Genomic DNA, 17,865 nt, shown 5'->3' on the forward strand with positions numbered 1-17,865 from the left:
ATATATAAAAACGGTCAGTTAGCTCGAAATTAGTGAGGCAGGCATGAATAGGTATATGACCCATAGCTTCACGGTTGGTAGACAAATATTGGCAAACTGCCAGAAAACCTTGTCATGTTTGTGGTAGGAAAAGAAGCAAAAGTGGTAATTCCCACTAATAGTATCATGTGTGGACAAAAGTAAGAATGCCCCTTAAGTAAACTAATAGCTAAAGGTGGAGTTTTTAGAGAAAAGTAATTCAAGCGCCTGCAGGTTCATACGTGTGACATAACTCCCCCCCCCCTCAGCTGTGTGAGCATCTCACAGGCCCTCCCACCATATTCCTCCTTTCCCCACAAATATAATTATGTACACCAAGACATTTGTGGCATTAGAACAGCCACAGTTTATTCACACGTAAGCTGGTACACACTTGTAATGATGGCACTTGTCATCAACATGCTTATTTATGGCTTATATTGGATTTCCCCTGAGGCATTTCATAGCAGGTTATACAGTGTACGTTATATTCTATTGCATATTAACAACCCTAACTTGCCTAACCTTTCAATGCACCAACCTTACAGCCATTCTATCTTTTCAAGGTTGTCTTAAATCGCTTCCGATTGCTGTGACAGCTCTACTTCTGTCACTTGGTACAACGGGTCACGGTTTCAACTTGCGAACGGATGTGTGATGTTCGTGTCCCTGTATCCATACCTGGGCTGCAAGTGCTGTGTCTTCCCAACACTGACTATTTCTTCCTTTCTTGCCTGCCCTCAAGTATCCCTGCTGTGAGGCATCCCAAGGACCTTGTTCAGGCAATTGCACTTGTCTCAAGAGGCGCTGCTGTTAAGGCATCCCAAGGACCTTGTTCGGACAATTCCCATTTAACGTCCTTCAGTGAAGATCTTTATTGGCAAACCTCTTGACTCCCTGCCAACCTTGTCTCAATTTGGCCGAGACGCCCACATTCTATGGTGTGGGTGGGTGGGTTCAATTTTCTTTCATTGACAAAGCTGGGGACTGCTTGTCCCAGCTGCCTTTATGGACATGCTAATGACCACGCCCCTCCTTCTTGATTGGGTCTTTTAAACACAAACTCCCCATGTCATTTGCTGACCCTTTTCTTTTGGTGGGCTCTCGTCGGTGGTAAAAGATTGTGATTCATGGTTTGCAGTTATAAGATGGCATGCTGAAAGATCATTACACTGGTCAGTGAAGTAAAAACATGGATAGAGTCATACATCAATGCATGTACACCTGCAATTTCAGACTTATACTAACCATAGTAATGTTATTCTATCTTTGTAAGTGTCTTTTATCTATGTTGTCTGTGTCTTGATGACTTGCACACTGGGACATTCCCTGCACATATAGGAGGACTACCAGGATTGAACAGGTGATATCTGTATCAGTTTTGTTATATTTCCTTTTCGAGCAGTAGCAAATACATAGGTCCTGAAGAAGCGGGAGATTCCTTTTGGATCTTTAAATAACCGCAGAAACATGTCGACCATTACATTTGGCCAGTAGCTATTAGGTCAACCTACTGGCTATTTTGCACTGAATTGTTTTTAACTTTGGAAGTGGACGGCACCAGAATAAAATAGTTTTGCGTTCACTATCCAATTTTAAATAGAGCACTTTTTCTTTTCCACTGCTTTCAGTTACTAACACTAGTCCCCTTTTGCCCCTTACCCTATAGAACTAGCCATTCCCATTTAACACTAAGGGGTCCATTAGGATGGCGGGCGGAAAAAGTCCGCCCGCCACCCTAACGGAGATCGGGACCGCCCGCCAAAAGGGCTGGGGTCCAGACATTGGCATTAGGATGCGCCCGCCTCAGTGGCGGGCGCATTCCTCAAATTAACATTGTGGCGGGCGGTGCTCACTGCACCGCCCACCACAATGTTAAAAACAAATGCACGCATTTGCATAATCGAAGCGGCAGGCACCGCGCGGTGCCTGCCGCTGCGATTATGCAAATGCAGGAGGGTACCACAGGTACCCCCCTGTGTGCCGCCCCCCTTTGGCCGTCACTCTGGGGGCCCAAAGGGGCCCCCCAGAGTGAACACCGCATGCCGCCACAGAAAGGCATTGAAAAATGCCTATTCTAATATGGCTGGCGGTGTCTGATAGACACCGCCACCATGTTATCCCTTTTCCGCCCCGGCAGCACGGCGACCGGGGCAGAAAACAGGCGGGCGGTGTTTCGCACCGCTGCGGTCCCCTCCGCCATCGTAATATGGCCTGGGGGAATGCAGGGAAGGATTTCGGGCGGATTGCTTCCGCCAGGGTGGCGGTGGCCACCGCTACCCTGGCGGAGGCAATCCGCCCGACATCCTAATGGGTCCCTTAGATAAGTGGAAACAACAAAGATTCTCCACCTTGAGAAGTGGTTCAAATGATGAAAGGGCGGCAAAGGGAGAGTAACTGATGGATATCTTCCCACACAGTGTGATATCCTGTTGTGTGCTCTATTAACACACTTAGAGTACACATCAAGTCATCTTGACACACATAGATTCATTGTAGACCCACAGTTATTCTTTTTGTAGTGTATAGCTATTATCGAGGTCCAACTCACAAAGGTATTTATTAATATTTGAACTAATATTCTTGTAGTAAGACTTCAGATACTCATAAATACTTCTGTGAATTGGTCACATAATCCTTAATCTAATCTTAAATTGATGTTTCACATTTTGTGGCTTTTTTTAATGATCATTATTTTGGCACACATAAAAAACACTTTTCACAATAATCTGTGTTCCATACTATGTGGCCAATTCCCGAAGTCTTTTAAGAGTATTTAGAACATTGGAATGTTGGGAGCTCCATTGCAGACAATGGAGTGCTCCCTGCTTCTACGGGCCGGTAAAGGCCCGCAGAGCAACATTCTAATGTTCTGCAAAGGCTTCTCGAAGTTCGAGGGGATTTATATCCCCTCGAGCTTCGAGAACCCTTTGTTTAATTTGTTAGAACATTCTGCCCTCTAGTGGCAGAATGTTCTAATAGCCTTATAGCCCTTCGTAGCAGGGCTTTACGGCTATTAAAGTCCCGCTGTTTCGTTAAAGTCCCTCGCCTTCGGCTCGGGCCTTTAACGATTCAGCGGGCCTTTAATAGCCGGTATAACCCGCTACGTCGGGCTATAAGGCTATAGTGAAGTCGTACTCCTGTCTCACTACTTCCTGCACCCATAAATGCCTTTATGAACTGCCTCCTAACTAATCCTAAATTATTGCTTCCGTTTTGGGAGCCTGTTTTTTAATGATAACTCTTTTGGCACACAAAAAAACATTTTTCATACATGTCTATATTCCAAACTATAGGGCTGATTCACAAAGATATTTAAGAGTTAAGAGAGAAATAGTACTCATCAGGCACGGTTCATACAGGTAAGAGCGGTGGGGCGAGGGCAGGGGGGGTCAACAGACATCGACGAGGGAAACTTAAATTAAAAAAAATAAAAATCACTTAGCTTGCACTCGCCGCATCGCCCTCGGCGATGCGGTGAGTGCAAGGTAAGCGGTTTTCATTGTTTTGTCTGTCGAATCCGCCTCGCCGTTCTTACATGTACGGACTGCGCCTGGTACTTATGTAGTATTACTCCATGGTGCTAAGGTAGCCTTCATTTTGGAAATATAGGGCCTTGTTACGATGGCGGAGGGCCCACCTGGGCAGCCTGTCGGTGGCGGGCCCTCTTCCATCGGAATGCGTTTTTTCCGCCCACCAGCTAACTATGTTGGGTGGACAATGGCGGTCGGAAAGACTGACCGCCACGGTCCCGACAGGTGGTCTTTTTCCGATGGCCTGTCGGACCTCCCCACCTGTCGGACCTCCCCGGAAGGCCAGCATTGCGGCGGTGCCAGCAAGGCATGCAGTAGGGATTATAATATCCCTTTCCGCTGGTCGTTCTGAAGCGGTCAACCCGCCACAAAACAACTGGCGGAAATGGATTTGGGCCCCCACAGTCCCTGAAGCTGGGGCAAGGGCACAGGGGGACACCTATGGCGCCCCCACACATATCCCCAAGCCATGTGGCAGGCACCGCATGGTGCCTGCCACGTAGTGCAGGAATATTCAAGTGCTTTTTTTTTTTTGCTTAGCGGCAGGAGCTGCTGACTGCACCCCGTCGCAATGCAAAAAATAGGGTGATGTCATGAGTGATGTCACTGACCATGTCATGAGTGATGTAATATGTGATGTCATCAGCAGTGCATTGCAGGCGCGCAAGTTATAGTGAGTCCTACTAACTATAACGTGGAATTTCAATGGTTTTATGTCAGTAAAATTTCCAGCTAACTATAACTGGTGTGAAACCTATGTTTTTTTTCAGTGAATTTAATAGGTTTTTTAAATGCTAATTCTTAACTATAACTGGTGTGAAACCTATGTTTTTTTCAGTGAATTTCATAGGTTTTTTAAATGTTAATTCCTAACTATATATAGGGCCTCAAACCTATGTATTTTTTAGTGTATTTCTAAGGTTATTTAATAGCAAATGTCTATAGTTAAGAAAGGTAATTTTTTAAAAAATAAATCCTATATTGTATATTAATATAATACAGGGTGAAAAATAAAAAATAAAAAATATATGAATATACTTTTTTTATTTTTCACCCTGGAGCGCTCCCGGAGCCCTTACCGATGCGCTCACCAGTGAGCGCAATGTTACGGCGCGCCCCGGGGCGCGTACCGGGGAGTGTCCCGTTAGCGCTATTGCCGCGAACAAAAACAACATTGTGACATATCGCGTAGCCGCATGATGCGTCATATGACGCACGGCGTAACCGCACCCGAGTGCATACGATCGCACAACGTAAGCGCTGTCGAGGGCGTCCCGGGGCACGCCGTTGGGCGCGCGTACCGGTGCGCGTAGCATAAGCGCGTCGGGTAATTTGATCTGAAAATTACACTTTTTATTGGTTCAGATCAGTTTTGGTTTCCAAATGATGAAAGCCTGGATCATGTGACTTGAAAATAACACTTTTCATTGGTTCAGAATAGTTTTGTTTTCCAAATGATCAAAGCCCCCACCTTTTTTCCTCATTCTCCCTTTGTTATTTGAGTGAGGAAGACCTGCTTTTTCCTTACAGCGATGGCTACAGTCATATCAGCAGCTGGAGCATCTGCCCCACCACCACCACCACCACCATCAAAAAGACCACCAGAAGATCACATTGGTGGTCAAGAAGAAGAGCAGGAGGATGATGAAGAGGAGCAACAGACAAGGGAGTACCTGCCTGAAGATAATCCTCCATACAAATCAAAAGAGCACTTCATATGGGAGTTTTTCAAAATCCCAAGGGGATTCAAAAAAGTCAACGCTGCGAAGGTGACTTGTCTGATCTGTGGTGCTGAGCTGTCCAGGGGGAACCCTAACAAAGAATATTCCTTTGGGAATCATACTATGATTTGGCACATGATGCGTTTGCACCCTAACAACTATTCTTCAGCAGAGCTAAGGGACCTCTGCAGTAAGCTACCCCAATCAACATCCAGAGCCTCAACATCCAAAGAACCCACTCCATCGGGTCCAGAGGCAAGGGAGACAGTCCCAAATATACAAACAAAGTTAAAGGATTACAAAATTGTTTGTATATATTGCAACAAAACAATTAGTTACGGTCAGCAAAGCATCACACTAATTAATGTTGCTATTGATAACCACAAATGCCCGAGGAAACCATAATTTTTCCTGATTTTTTTTGTGCTCCAGTTGAGCCATTTTCAATTCCCTGTTTTTTGTTTCTCCCCAAAGAAAATACAAAAAATAGAAAACTGTTCACAAAAGCCAAAAAAAGTAAAAAATGTTCAAAAAAACAATAAAAAAATATAAAACAACAAAAAGAAGAAAAAAACTGTTCTTTTTACAACTACCTCAAATTTATAAAAAAAGGCAACATTTAAAAAAAAATCTGTCATTCTTTTTCCCCATGGTACGCTCCCCGGTACGTTCCCCGGTGCGCGTACCGGGCGTTCCTCCCGCGGGGCCCTTTAATAGCCCCCACATCAAACCTAGGGGGTCAGGGGGGGTCTACTCTGCCCCCTTATGGTCTTTTCCGCCTTTGTTTTTGCCACCTCTTGTGTCTCGATCCTACCGAGGCACAAGATGGTGGCCGCTCTGGACTGTTTGGAATGTTTACAAACACCCGAGAGACAATCAGCTTTTCGCGCGCGAACTCGCGTAGTGCGCCCGGTGCGCTCCCCGGTGCGCGTACCGGGGCGCGCTTATGGATATATATTTTTTTTTAACCGAAATTACTCAAAATCCACTGGAGCACATATCTTGAGACATAGCAAAGGCACATCGGGCTACCAGTCCCTACAATTTTGCCAAGTTTGGTGGAAATCCATTCAGCCGTTCGGGCTAAAAGTGAGGTCGACCGCCCTATGGAAATTAACATGGGGAAAACACGTTTTGGGACCCCCTTTTATCTTGGCCCCCGCTTGATAAATCCCCTCCAAACTCAGGAAAGGACGGGGGCGCCGCGAGGCAAATTTGAGGAAATTTTCAGGCAGATTCCTCAACCGGCGCCAAAGTTATTCACAATAGAATGTTGAGATTTTGCATTGAAAATAATCCTAACTATACCTACCTACTGGCGACCGCCAGTAGGTAATATATATATATATATTACCTACTGGCGGTCGCCAGTAGGTAGTTATAGTTAGGATTATATATTATATATATAAATATATATATATATATATATATAATATCATGTAATGAGTGATGTAATATTTGACGTCATCAGCAATGCATTGCTGGCGTGCAAGTTATAGTGAGTCCAACTAACTATAACGTGGAAATTTCAATGGTTTTATGTCAGTAAAATTTCCAGCTAACTATAACTGGTGTCAAACCTATGGTTTTTTCAGTGAATTTACTAGGTTTTTTAAATGCTAATTCCCAACTATAACTGGTGTGAAACCTATGGTTTTTTCAGTGAATATATATATATATATATATATATATATATATATATATATATATATATATATATATATATATATACACACACAAAAGAGTGCCTCAAAGATGGAGCCCACATGGGTGAAATTTTCTGTATCTTTTTTTGGAGAGTGCAACAAAGTGAATGCTCCGCCAGCAGCACAGGGTCTTTTCAAAAGTTAAACGCTAATGCGTTGCGGACTTCTGCCCTCCGTCTAAGGCTGACTTGACCAAATGAGCACATGGCATTGGTGAGCACCTGATGAGTAAAGTACCAGCTCAGGAGGGTGTGGCTACTCCTGCAGGCTCATGGTACTAGTAGTGCTGAAGGAAGAGGGCAAACACTTAAAAATGCATCTGATTGGTCTTGTCCGGTTCCAGCCCCTTTGAAGACTCTGGCGCACCCTTTGAGAAAGGTCTGAGACAGACCGAAATGCATCAGGGATTGAGAAATGCCAGCGCTTTTAAATATGTAATAAACCTGCCGGTTTTCATTGTGATTGTGTGCGGCTCATTCCTTCTTACAGAGGGGTTGTTTCCATATATATATTACCTACTGGCGGTCGCCAGTAGGTATATATAGTTAGGACCTAGTTACCATAGGAAATTCCGAACATTCTATTGGGAATAACTTTAGCGCCGATTGAGGGATCTGCCTGTTACTTTCCTTAAATTTGCCTCGCTGTGCTCCGCTCCTTCCCTGAAAGTTTCGGGGGTATTCGTCAAGCGGGGGCCCAGAAAAAAGGGGGGTCTCAAAACGTGTTTTCCCCATGTTAATTTCCATAGGGACATTCTGACAAGGCTACAGCTCGAACGGCTGAACGGAATTATTCCAGATTTGGCAAAATGGTAGGGACTGGTATGCAGCAGTGCCTTTTGTATGTTTGGTGTAAATCCCTCCAGTAGTTCTTGAGAAAATTGAATTTGAAATTTTTCAAATGGCATTTTCTATGGGACCTTTAGACACGGCTACAGCCCGAACGGCTGAACGGAATTACACCAAACTTGGCAAAATGGTAGGGACAGGTATGCAGTAGTGCCTTTTCTATATTTGGTGAAAATCCCTCCAGTAGTTGTTGAGAAAATGAATTTGAGCAAATTATATATCTATATGCGCTCAACATTCTATTGGGAATAACTTTAGCGCCGATTGAGGAATCTGTGTGTAATTTTCCAGAATTTTGGCCAGCTCCGCTCCGCTCCTTCCCTGAAAGTTTTGGGGGGATTTGTCAAGCGGGGCTGAAAGGGGGGTCCCAAAACGTGTTTTCCCCATGTTAATTTCCATAGGGACCTTTAGACACGGCTACAGCCCGAACGGCTGAATGCAATAACACCAAACTTGGCAAAATGGTAGGGCCTGGTATGCAGATGTGCCTTTGCTACGTTTTGTGAAAATCCCTCCAGTAGTTCTTGAGAAAATTGAATTTGAAATTTTTCAAATGGCATTTTCCATGGGACTTTTAGACACGGCTACAGCCCGAACGGCTGAACGGAATTACATCAAACTTGGCAAAATGATAGGGACAGGTATGCAGTAGTGCCTTTTCTATATTTGGTGAAAATCCCTCCAGTAGTTGTTGAGAAAATTGAATTTGATCAATTTATATATCTTTATGCGCTCACCGTACGCGCACCGTACGCGTACCGTACGCGTACGTGCGCGTACCCTTACGTGCGTGAGCGAGTTTCTGATTGGCTGGCAGTCGACTGTCAACATTCCAAACTGTCCAAACCAGGAAATGTTGGCCACCATCTTGTTTTTCAGGAGAACTGAGGCACAAGAGAGCCTAAAACAAGAGTGGAAAACACGAAAAGGGGGCAGGGTAGACACCCTCAACCCTCTAGCCCTTCTCAGGGGGTCCCAAAAGGACCCCCAAGGGCAAAAAAAAAAAATTGCGGGGTACGCGCACCGTACACGTAGGGTACGCGTACGGTGCGCGTACCCCGCGATTTTAAAAAATAATAATTTTTCCTTCTGGGACCCCCTGAGAAGGGCTAGGGGGTCAGGGGGTCTCAACCCTGCCCCCTTTTTGCATTTTCCACTCTTGTTTTGTGCTCTCTTGTGCCTCACTTCTCCTGAGAAACAAGATGGCTGCTCAGGTGGTCCCAGAAGGATAATAACATATATAAATAATATCCGCTAATAGAATTATCATTTACAAAACCTTTGAAATTTATTGAAAAAAAATATAGGTTTCACGCCTGATATAGTTAGGAATTAGCATTTAAAAAACATTGCAAATTAACTGAAAAAAACATATTTTTCAAGCCTTATATAGTAAGGAATTAGCATTTAAAAAACCTCGCAAATTCACTTAAAAAACCATAGGTTTCAGGACATATATAGTTAGGAATTAGCATCTTAAAAACCTTGCAAATTCACTTAAAAAACCATAGGTTTCAGGCCTTATATAGTTAGGAATTAGCGTTTAAAAAACCATTGAAATTGCTCCTATATATAGATAGTTGTACTAACTATATTTCGCGCACCCGCAATCCACTGCTGATGATGTCACATATTACATCATTCATGACATGGTCAGTGACATCATTGATGACATCACTGATGACATCTCAAATGACATCACTGATGACATCACTGATGACATCTCATTTGACATCACTGATCACATCACTGATGATATCATTCATGTGATAATACGATTCACCTCCTCACACTCTAATATAACCTTTGATACACTCAGTGTTAAATACAGACTACTATTCTTGAAACCATTGACACACCAATACCAGTTACATATGCACTAACTGATTCCTAGGTCTACACACACATTCACTCATTCACCCATAGAATCACTCATACAAACAGTCACTCATCAATACAACACTATCATATGCACTCATACACCTATACAGACACTCACACACTGCCACTCATCCATGGAGATACTCACACACCTAGTCAGTCATGCAAAGAATCAATCACACTTCCATTTCCTCAACTATACAGTTATACACACAACACCTTACTTATTCAAACATATACTAACACATACTTACTCTCTTATACAATCACTGATACAAGTACACAATGATCCATATGCCACTCGCACATTCACTGGCTCTCATGTATAGTCATTTATATATGCCAACTCTCACATGCACTGTGCTTTACATATGTACTTACTTGGACATGTAGCACTGAGATATACATTCACTCACCAACACACCCATGTCAACCGCCCATATAGCTGTTTCCACATGCACTCTCGAACTCATACACCTAGTGAATCAACTGCTCACACATCTATGCACAGAGTCACACACCTTGGCGTAAATAACAAGGACCCCCTGTTAGAGCAACAGAATATGTTTGACAGGGAAAAAGAACAATGTGAAAAAAGTATCAAATATAATATCACCAGGGAGACAACGGTAAGTATGAAGCACACAATAAATTAAAAAAAAAAAATCCAAAATATTATGTTTATTAGGTATATATACTCAAGTTAAAAAACATTAAAATTCATAGCACATAATAAAATAATTATACAACATATAACCAATTCTAAACAGTCAATGTAATACAAACAATAACACCATTAATTCATAAAACAGTGGCGGACAATAGTAGTCCTCTTCGACGCGCGTTTCGGCGTTTTCACAAGAACGCCTTCTTCAGGATCCACATACACAATCTGGAAGACATGTACAGCAAATTAAAAATCATCATTGTTAAATCAAGATGTGCTCACCTATCATAAAGACTATAATACAGTTACATGTCAAATATCAACAAAGTAATGCTTTACATACCTACAAAACTCCCTACTCGGGTAGCTTACTATATCAAGCTACACAAGGTACAGACCACAGGATGTTATATTTGAGCAGTATTGTAGTAATGGATTCTAAGGGCCCCAAAGGGATTCGTGGACCCACCATCCTGCACTAGCTATGGGCACAGGAGCATAATAAGTTGGAAAGATGTTAACAAAGGGCGCTAATTGGGGAATTTTGTCCACAATTTCTACTGATAGTTATTCTAACTGGGCAAGAGTTAGTAATATGCATATTTGGCCTATGAACACTAGTCTCTCTAGGCATTATGTGTGACCATGATGAAATAAAGTACACATTTTTAGTCTGTTATAACAGCAACTCGATAATTGTGCATAGTGTTGCAATGTTCATAAAACTCGATATTTTCCTCTTTTTACAGTGATCAAACAGTCTTACTAGATAATCTAGTGATTTAACTAGTCGGTAGGATACGTATACCTTCTCCTTACCAAGTATCTGAATAATCAAGACCGTTCCCAACGATACCTGGAACATGCAAGGGAGGGTTGTCCTCAGTAGGGGTAGCTGAGAATGCTCGAATTCTTTTGATAGAGCTCAACCGTCAGGTCAGACTGCTAAACAGAAATAAATGGTTTAACTTATTTTGGTTACTATACTCAAGTTTCTTGAAGTTGTTATATAAGGCTATGGTTACACAAAATTATTTTTTTACCTAAAGCTCTGTTTAGTGGTCAGTATGGTTTGTTATCTTGTAGGCACCGTCATTCATTTTCCAGGTGCTAGTGTATTTAACCCGGTAGTTCCTAGTACCCGACTGGACCGACTGCTGTTAGAATGTAGCGCTCGTTATTCTCGATATGTAACTGCGCACTGTGGGTATTAAAAGTGGAGACAGGTATCATTAATCTAGGTATGCAATGGATTCGAGAATGGTAGCTGTTATAACTGGCTGCTTAAAAATCTGGCGCTCACTACAATAGATATTCAAGTCCGCACTATGAGTATCAAAGGTAAATAGCAATGACTTCTAAAATTTTTCAGAGTCACACACCTCCCAGCCACCCACACACACACTCAGTCTCCCATTCAAATACTTGGGCAACCAATCAATAACCCATATAGCCACTCATATAGCTACTGATCAACACATGCAGCAGCTTACACAAGAACAGACATACTGATGAACACATTCAGACAGTTTAGGCACTAACCATTGCATTTAGTAAGACACTTTTAATCACTCACTCATACAGTCAGTCACGCACCTACTAAATCCTTCATCCAGACACTTATACAACCACTCATTCTTCAATATGTAAAACATATTTAAACTTTACAGAAACAAACAGTCGCTGGATGATGTCATCAGTGATGTCAAATGAGATGTCATCAGTGATGTCACTGACCATGTCATGGATGATGTAATATGTGACATCATCAGCAGTGGATTGCGGGTGCGCGAAATATATATATATATATATATATATATATATATATATATATATATATATATATATATATATATATATATATATATATATATATATATATATATATATATATATATATATATATTCACACAAAAGTGTGCCTCAAAGATGGAGCCCACATGGGTGAAATCTTCTGTATCTTTTATTGGAGAGTGCAACAAAGTGAATGCACCGCCAGCAGCACAGGGTCTTTTCAAAAGTTAAACGCTGACGCGTTGCGGGCTTCTGCCCTCCGTCTAAGGCTGACTTGAACAAATGAGCACATGCCATCGGTGAGCACCTGATGAGTAAAGTACCAGCTCAGGAGGGTGTGGCTACTCCTGAAGGCTCATGGTACTAGTAGTGCTGAAGGAAGTATGTCTCTTGTGAGTCTGTTTGTGAAATAAATAAAACAACCAAGTGGGTGGCTGACCCCATGATGTGATGGACCCCACACAGGTGAAATCTTCTGTACCTTTGGTGTGGTCGCTGTTGTGACGAGGTGCTGCTTTAGGTGACTGGTCACATCAACACTGTTTTGTGTGGATATATATCTATACTACTATTATAAAGAGAGAACTTGCACCTTTTGGCAAGGTAAACTCGAAAACTACACCACCAATCTGAACACCCAAGACATCTTAGAAAACCTCAGGGCAAGCAGAAGGACATAGGCTACATAAAAATAAAAATAAAACGTTGTTTAAAATTTTAATAAATTAAAAAAAGTAGTCCCTTGCATCTAGCACCGGCCGCAACGTCTGCGTGAGGGGAGGAGCGGCGTTCACCAGAACCAGGAAGAGCAGACGACATGACATGAGCAACGTCTGCGTGAGGGGAGGAGCGGTGCTCACCAGAATCAGGAAGAGCGGAGGACAACAGCGCCGGTAGGAGCTGCGGAGCGGCGAGAACCGGAGGAGCAGTGGCAGCACGGGGACGAGCGGCGGGAAGCGGAGGAGCAGTGAGAGGTACGTTTCTGGAGATGTTGCTGGGGCGGGAGGTGGGAGGAAGTCGGCGGGTGCACCGCGCGGGCTGCTATTTAACTTATATCGGATGTTGCTGGAGTCCGGGCGGGAGGCGGGGCGGGCGGGGGGCGGGAGGGAGTCGGCGGGTGCACCGCTCGAGAACATGCTGCCCCAGCCACCTTCTGCCCGGGGTAAAAATGCAGCCCCCAGCCCCCTTCTGCCCCACGCAACGCTGGGGCGGGCTGCTAGTATATATATATATATATATGCAGCTCAAGGTTTCCACCAGGTTTGCCAAAGAAACCACGCACTCCCGAAACTTGCAGGGGACTGAGCTGGATATATATATATATATATATATATATATATATATAAATATTTTTTTTATTTAAAACAATTAAACTATTAATTTTAATGTAATTTATTTTATCAATTTAAAAATATATAAAATTTTACATATATAGTATACATATATATATGTATAATATATATATATAATATATTTGTACATTTTTATATCATTTTAAAATGATAAAATACATTTTATTAAAATTAATAGTTTAATAATTGTTTTAAAGTAAATATATATGTATATTTATTATGCATGTGTGTTATTTTTTTATTACATTTATTTGTTATATTTGTTCAAATGTATTATTAAATCTACTTTATTTTGTATTTTATTTTTATTATTTAATATATTTAATATTTATTATTTTAATATATATATATATCAAAATCGATATTTTGTACAACTATATTTTTAACATTGATTTCACCATGGAAGGGGGTGCCGTCTTTGGCTGTGGGGGCCAGTTGCGGGCCCCCAGGTTGTTGGGGGTGCACTTGGGGGGTTCTTTTGGCACCCCCCCCCCCCCTAATTGGCATACACAAGGTGGCAGGCACCACGCGGTGCCTGTCATGTTGAGCATGCCAAGGCACAACATGCATCTTTTGCATTGCGGCGGGTGCTGCTTACAGCACCGCCCACCGCAATGTAAAATATGCGGGATGCAACCGCCAGGGTGGCGGTCACATCCTAATGGGCATAGCAGGACTGACGCACCTCTGACGCATCATGGGAGCTGTAGTTTCTATTGCTAAAACTGCAGCTGCTCCGCATTGTGATGAGTCTGCTGACTTCCCATTGGGGGAGGACCGGAACACTTAAAGGGTGATGTGGTGCATTCTCCATTTTGTCAAGGGCGTCTGACGAAGGCACACTACGCCGAAATGCATTATGCCCAGCAAAACCTGCATTAAAGAGTCTTCCAAAGCCCCTTGGTGTCCTCTGACCTCTTTTCACTTCGAGGGGTCGCCTTTGTTTATATTTCTCCGCGGCACCTGGCAAGCCGCGTACAGAGGACCCGTTCTACAAGAGGACTGTGTACTTGCCGGACCCAGTGGCAACACTGTTCTCTCTTTCTCCGAGGTATTGGAATGTCGCAGTCCCACCTCACCTACCAGGGCGAGCACACGGCCATCGCTAGCAGCGACTTGTGACTTCACTCGGCAGCAGCTTCACTGGAACACTGCTGCATGGCGCGCTCTCATCCTGCTGACTGAGGGAGAACATGAGGGGACCCGAGGAAGACTTTTCAGTTACTTTTACAGACTGCATCAAGGATCCCATCGCTTGGTATCACAGCGCTCATCACACAAGGTACTTACCGAACACTGCATCATGGGAGCTGTAGTTTCTATTGCTAAAACTGCAGCTGCTCCGCATTGTGATGAGTCTGCTGACTTCCCATTGGGGGAGGACCGGAACACTTAAAGGGTGATGTGGTGCATTCTCCATTTTGTCAAGGGCGTCTGACGAAGGCACACTACGCCGAAATGCATTATGCCCAGCAAAACCTGCATTAAAGAGTCTTCCAAAGCCCCTTGGTGTCCTCTGACCTCTTTTCACTTCGAGGGGTCGCCTTTGTTTATATTTCTCCGCGGCACCTGGCAAGCCGCGTACAGAGGACCCGTTCTACAAGAGGACTGTGTACTTGCCGGACCCAGTGGCAACACTGTTCTCTCTTTCTGCGAGGTATTGGAATGTCGCAGTCCCACCTCACCTACCAGGGCGTGCACACGGCCATCGCTAGCAGCGACTTGTGACTTCACTCGGCAGCAGCTTCACTGGAACACTGCTGCATGGCACGCTCTCATCCTGCTGACTGAGGGAGAACATGAGGGGACCCGAGGAAGACTTTTCAGTTACTTTTACAGACTGCATCAAGGATCCCATCGCTTGGTATCACAGCGCTCATCACACAAGGTACTTACCGAACACTGTATCATGGGAGCTGTAGTTTCTATTGCTAAAACTGCAGCTGCTCCGCATTGTGATGAGTCTGCTGACTTCCCATTGGGGGAGGACCGGAACACTTAAAGGGCGATGTGGTGCATTCTCCATTTTGTCAAGGGCGTCTGACGAAGGCACACTACGCCGAAATGCATTATGCCCAGCAAAACCTGCATTAAAGAGTCTTCCAAAGCCCCTGGGTGTCCTCTGACCTCTTTTCACTTCGAGGGGTCGCCTTTGTTTATATATATATATATATATATATATATATATATATATATATATATATATATATATATATATATATATATATATTTTTTTTTTTTTTATTTAAAACAATTAAACTATTAATTTTAATGTAATTTATGTTATCAATTTAAAAATATATAAAATTTTACATATATAGTATACATATATATATGTATAATATATATATATAATATATTTGTACATTTTTATATCATTTTAAAATGATAAAATACATTTTATTAAAATTAATAGTTTAATAATTGTTTTAAAGTAAATATATATGTATATTTATTATGCATGTGTGTTATTTTTTTATTACATTTATTTGTTATATTTGTTCAAATGTATTATTAAATCTACTTTATTTTGTATTTTATTTTTATTATTTAATATATTTAATATTTATTATTTTAATATATATATATATGAAAATCGATATTTTGTACAACTATATTTTTAACATTGATTTCACCATGGAAGGGCATGCCGTCTTTGGCTGTGGGGGCCAGTTGCGGGCCCCCAGGTTGTTGGGGGTGCACTTGGGGGGTTCTTTTGGCACCCCCCCCCTAATTGGCATACACAAGGTGGCAGGCACCACGCGGTGCCTGTCATGTTGAGCATGCCAAGGCACAACATGCATCTTTTGCATTGCGGCGGGTGCTGCTTACAGCACCGCCCACCGCAATGTAAAATATGCGGGATGCAACCGCCAGGGTGGCGGTCACATCCTAATGGGCATAGCGGGACTGACGCACCTCTGACGGTCGGTGCCATTTACCGTTAAGGTGGCAGACGGACTTTGTCCACCCACCATCATAATGGGGCCCTTAATGTATTAATGCTTCTAAAGCCGATTTTGATAAAGTGAAGGAACAAAGTGTTTGCTGAAAACTGGGATGCTAGTAAATTGTTTTGTTATATTATCATATCAGATTGATAGTGTCATCACAATGTTACATAAATCACTGCACTTATAGTTGTATGCATAGGTAAATGATCAAGATAGACGATTTGTTATAGTGGTACAAGAAAAGCAAATACGAAAACTACAATCATTGTAACACAAATGGGCCCATAATTACAGAAGTGCCCAGGGGGCGCAACAGGCTACTGCGCCTTCTTTGTGTGCCCACGGGGCTCTTTGGTTTTGCAGACGCTTGTGCGACTGAAATGCAGATAGCACTGGTGCACATGTAGCGCCAGCACTATCTCAAGAGGGTGTTCCCTCATTTGCATGCTGCATGGCCCCACACAAATGAGGGAATATCTTTGCCTCTGTCCCAACCTCATATCACCAATATGGGCGCAGAGGCAAACGTGCCTTTAGAAGGTGCACTGAAAGTGCACCACAAAAAAGTGGTGCACGGAAAGTGCGCCTCCTAAAGGCAGCCCTCTGGAGGGGGGAAAGGGGATCCCATAGACCCCCCCCAGACATTACCTTGCAGGAGGGTGCCGTACCTCACTGCATCCGTGTGCAAGGGGATCTCTCTCCCCTATTTAAAGTGCAGGTGAGAATCAAGATCAAGCAAACCTTTGCCCTTTTGCTCCTGAGGAGGTTTCTTTCCTCCCTCACCTCACCTTACGAAATCTGATTTTTGGCAGGTGTACCAGCCCATTCAATGTGCTCACCTGCCTGGGTTCCTATAGTGGGTTGTGCCCAACTGGCACCAGGCGCTTGGACCCTGACCAGAGCTTTTCACAATGTTAGAACAACAGAAACTTCTCTTTGCCTGCAGAAGCCAGTGGTGGCACTTTGTGACACTACAGTCTGAAGATGGAAGCAAGACCCAGGTAGACGTACCCCAGGCCAGAGCTCTTATTGGGACCCCGTCAGAGCTTTTCACACCTTTGATGGAGGGGAAGCTAACTGGGCCTGCAAAAGTGTATACTGGGTAGCTTGGGACACCAATGGTCAGTTCCTTGAACATTGGCCCAGGTCCTCTATCTGGACCGGCTGCAGCTATGACTGGGATCTGACCGACCATTCATCCCTTTAGAAACTGGCGAGCTCTCAGCTGGCCTGCAGAACCCCATCCTGTGAATTGGAAGAATTATGCCTGTAGCAGGTGGATGAACCTGTCATTCCCCATACAGCCTAAAGTCAGCCTTGTTATATCCTCCTAACTGGGACAAGGATATGGTTGGTGCTGCAATTCCTCTCTCCACCAACATTTATTATCT

The sequence above is a fragment of the Lissotriton vulgaris genome, chromosome 3_1 (genome assembly GCF_964263255.1).
Source record: "Lissotriton vulgaris chromosome 3_1, aLisVul1.2, whole genome shotgun sequence".
NCBI classification, from domain to species: domain Eukaryota; kingdom Metazoa; phylum Chordata; class Amphibia; order Caudata; family Salamandridae; genus Lissotriton; species Lissotriton vulgaris.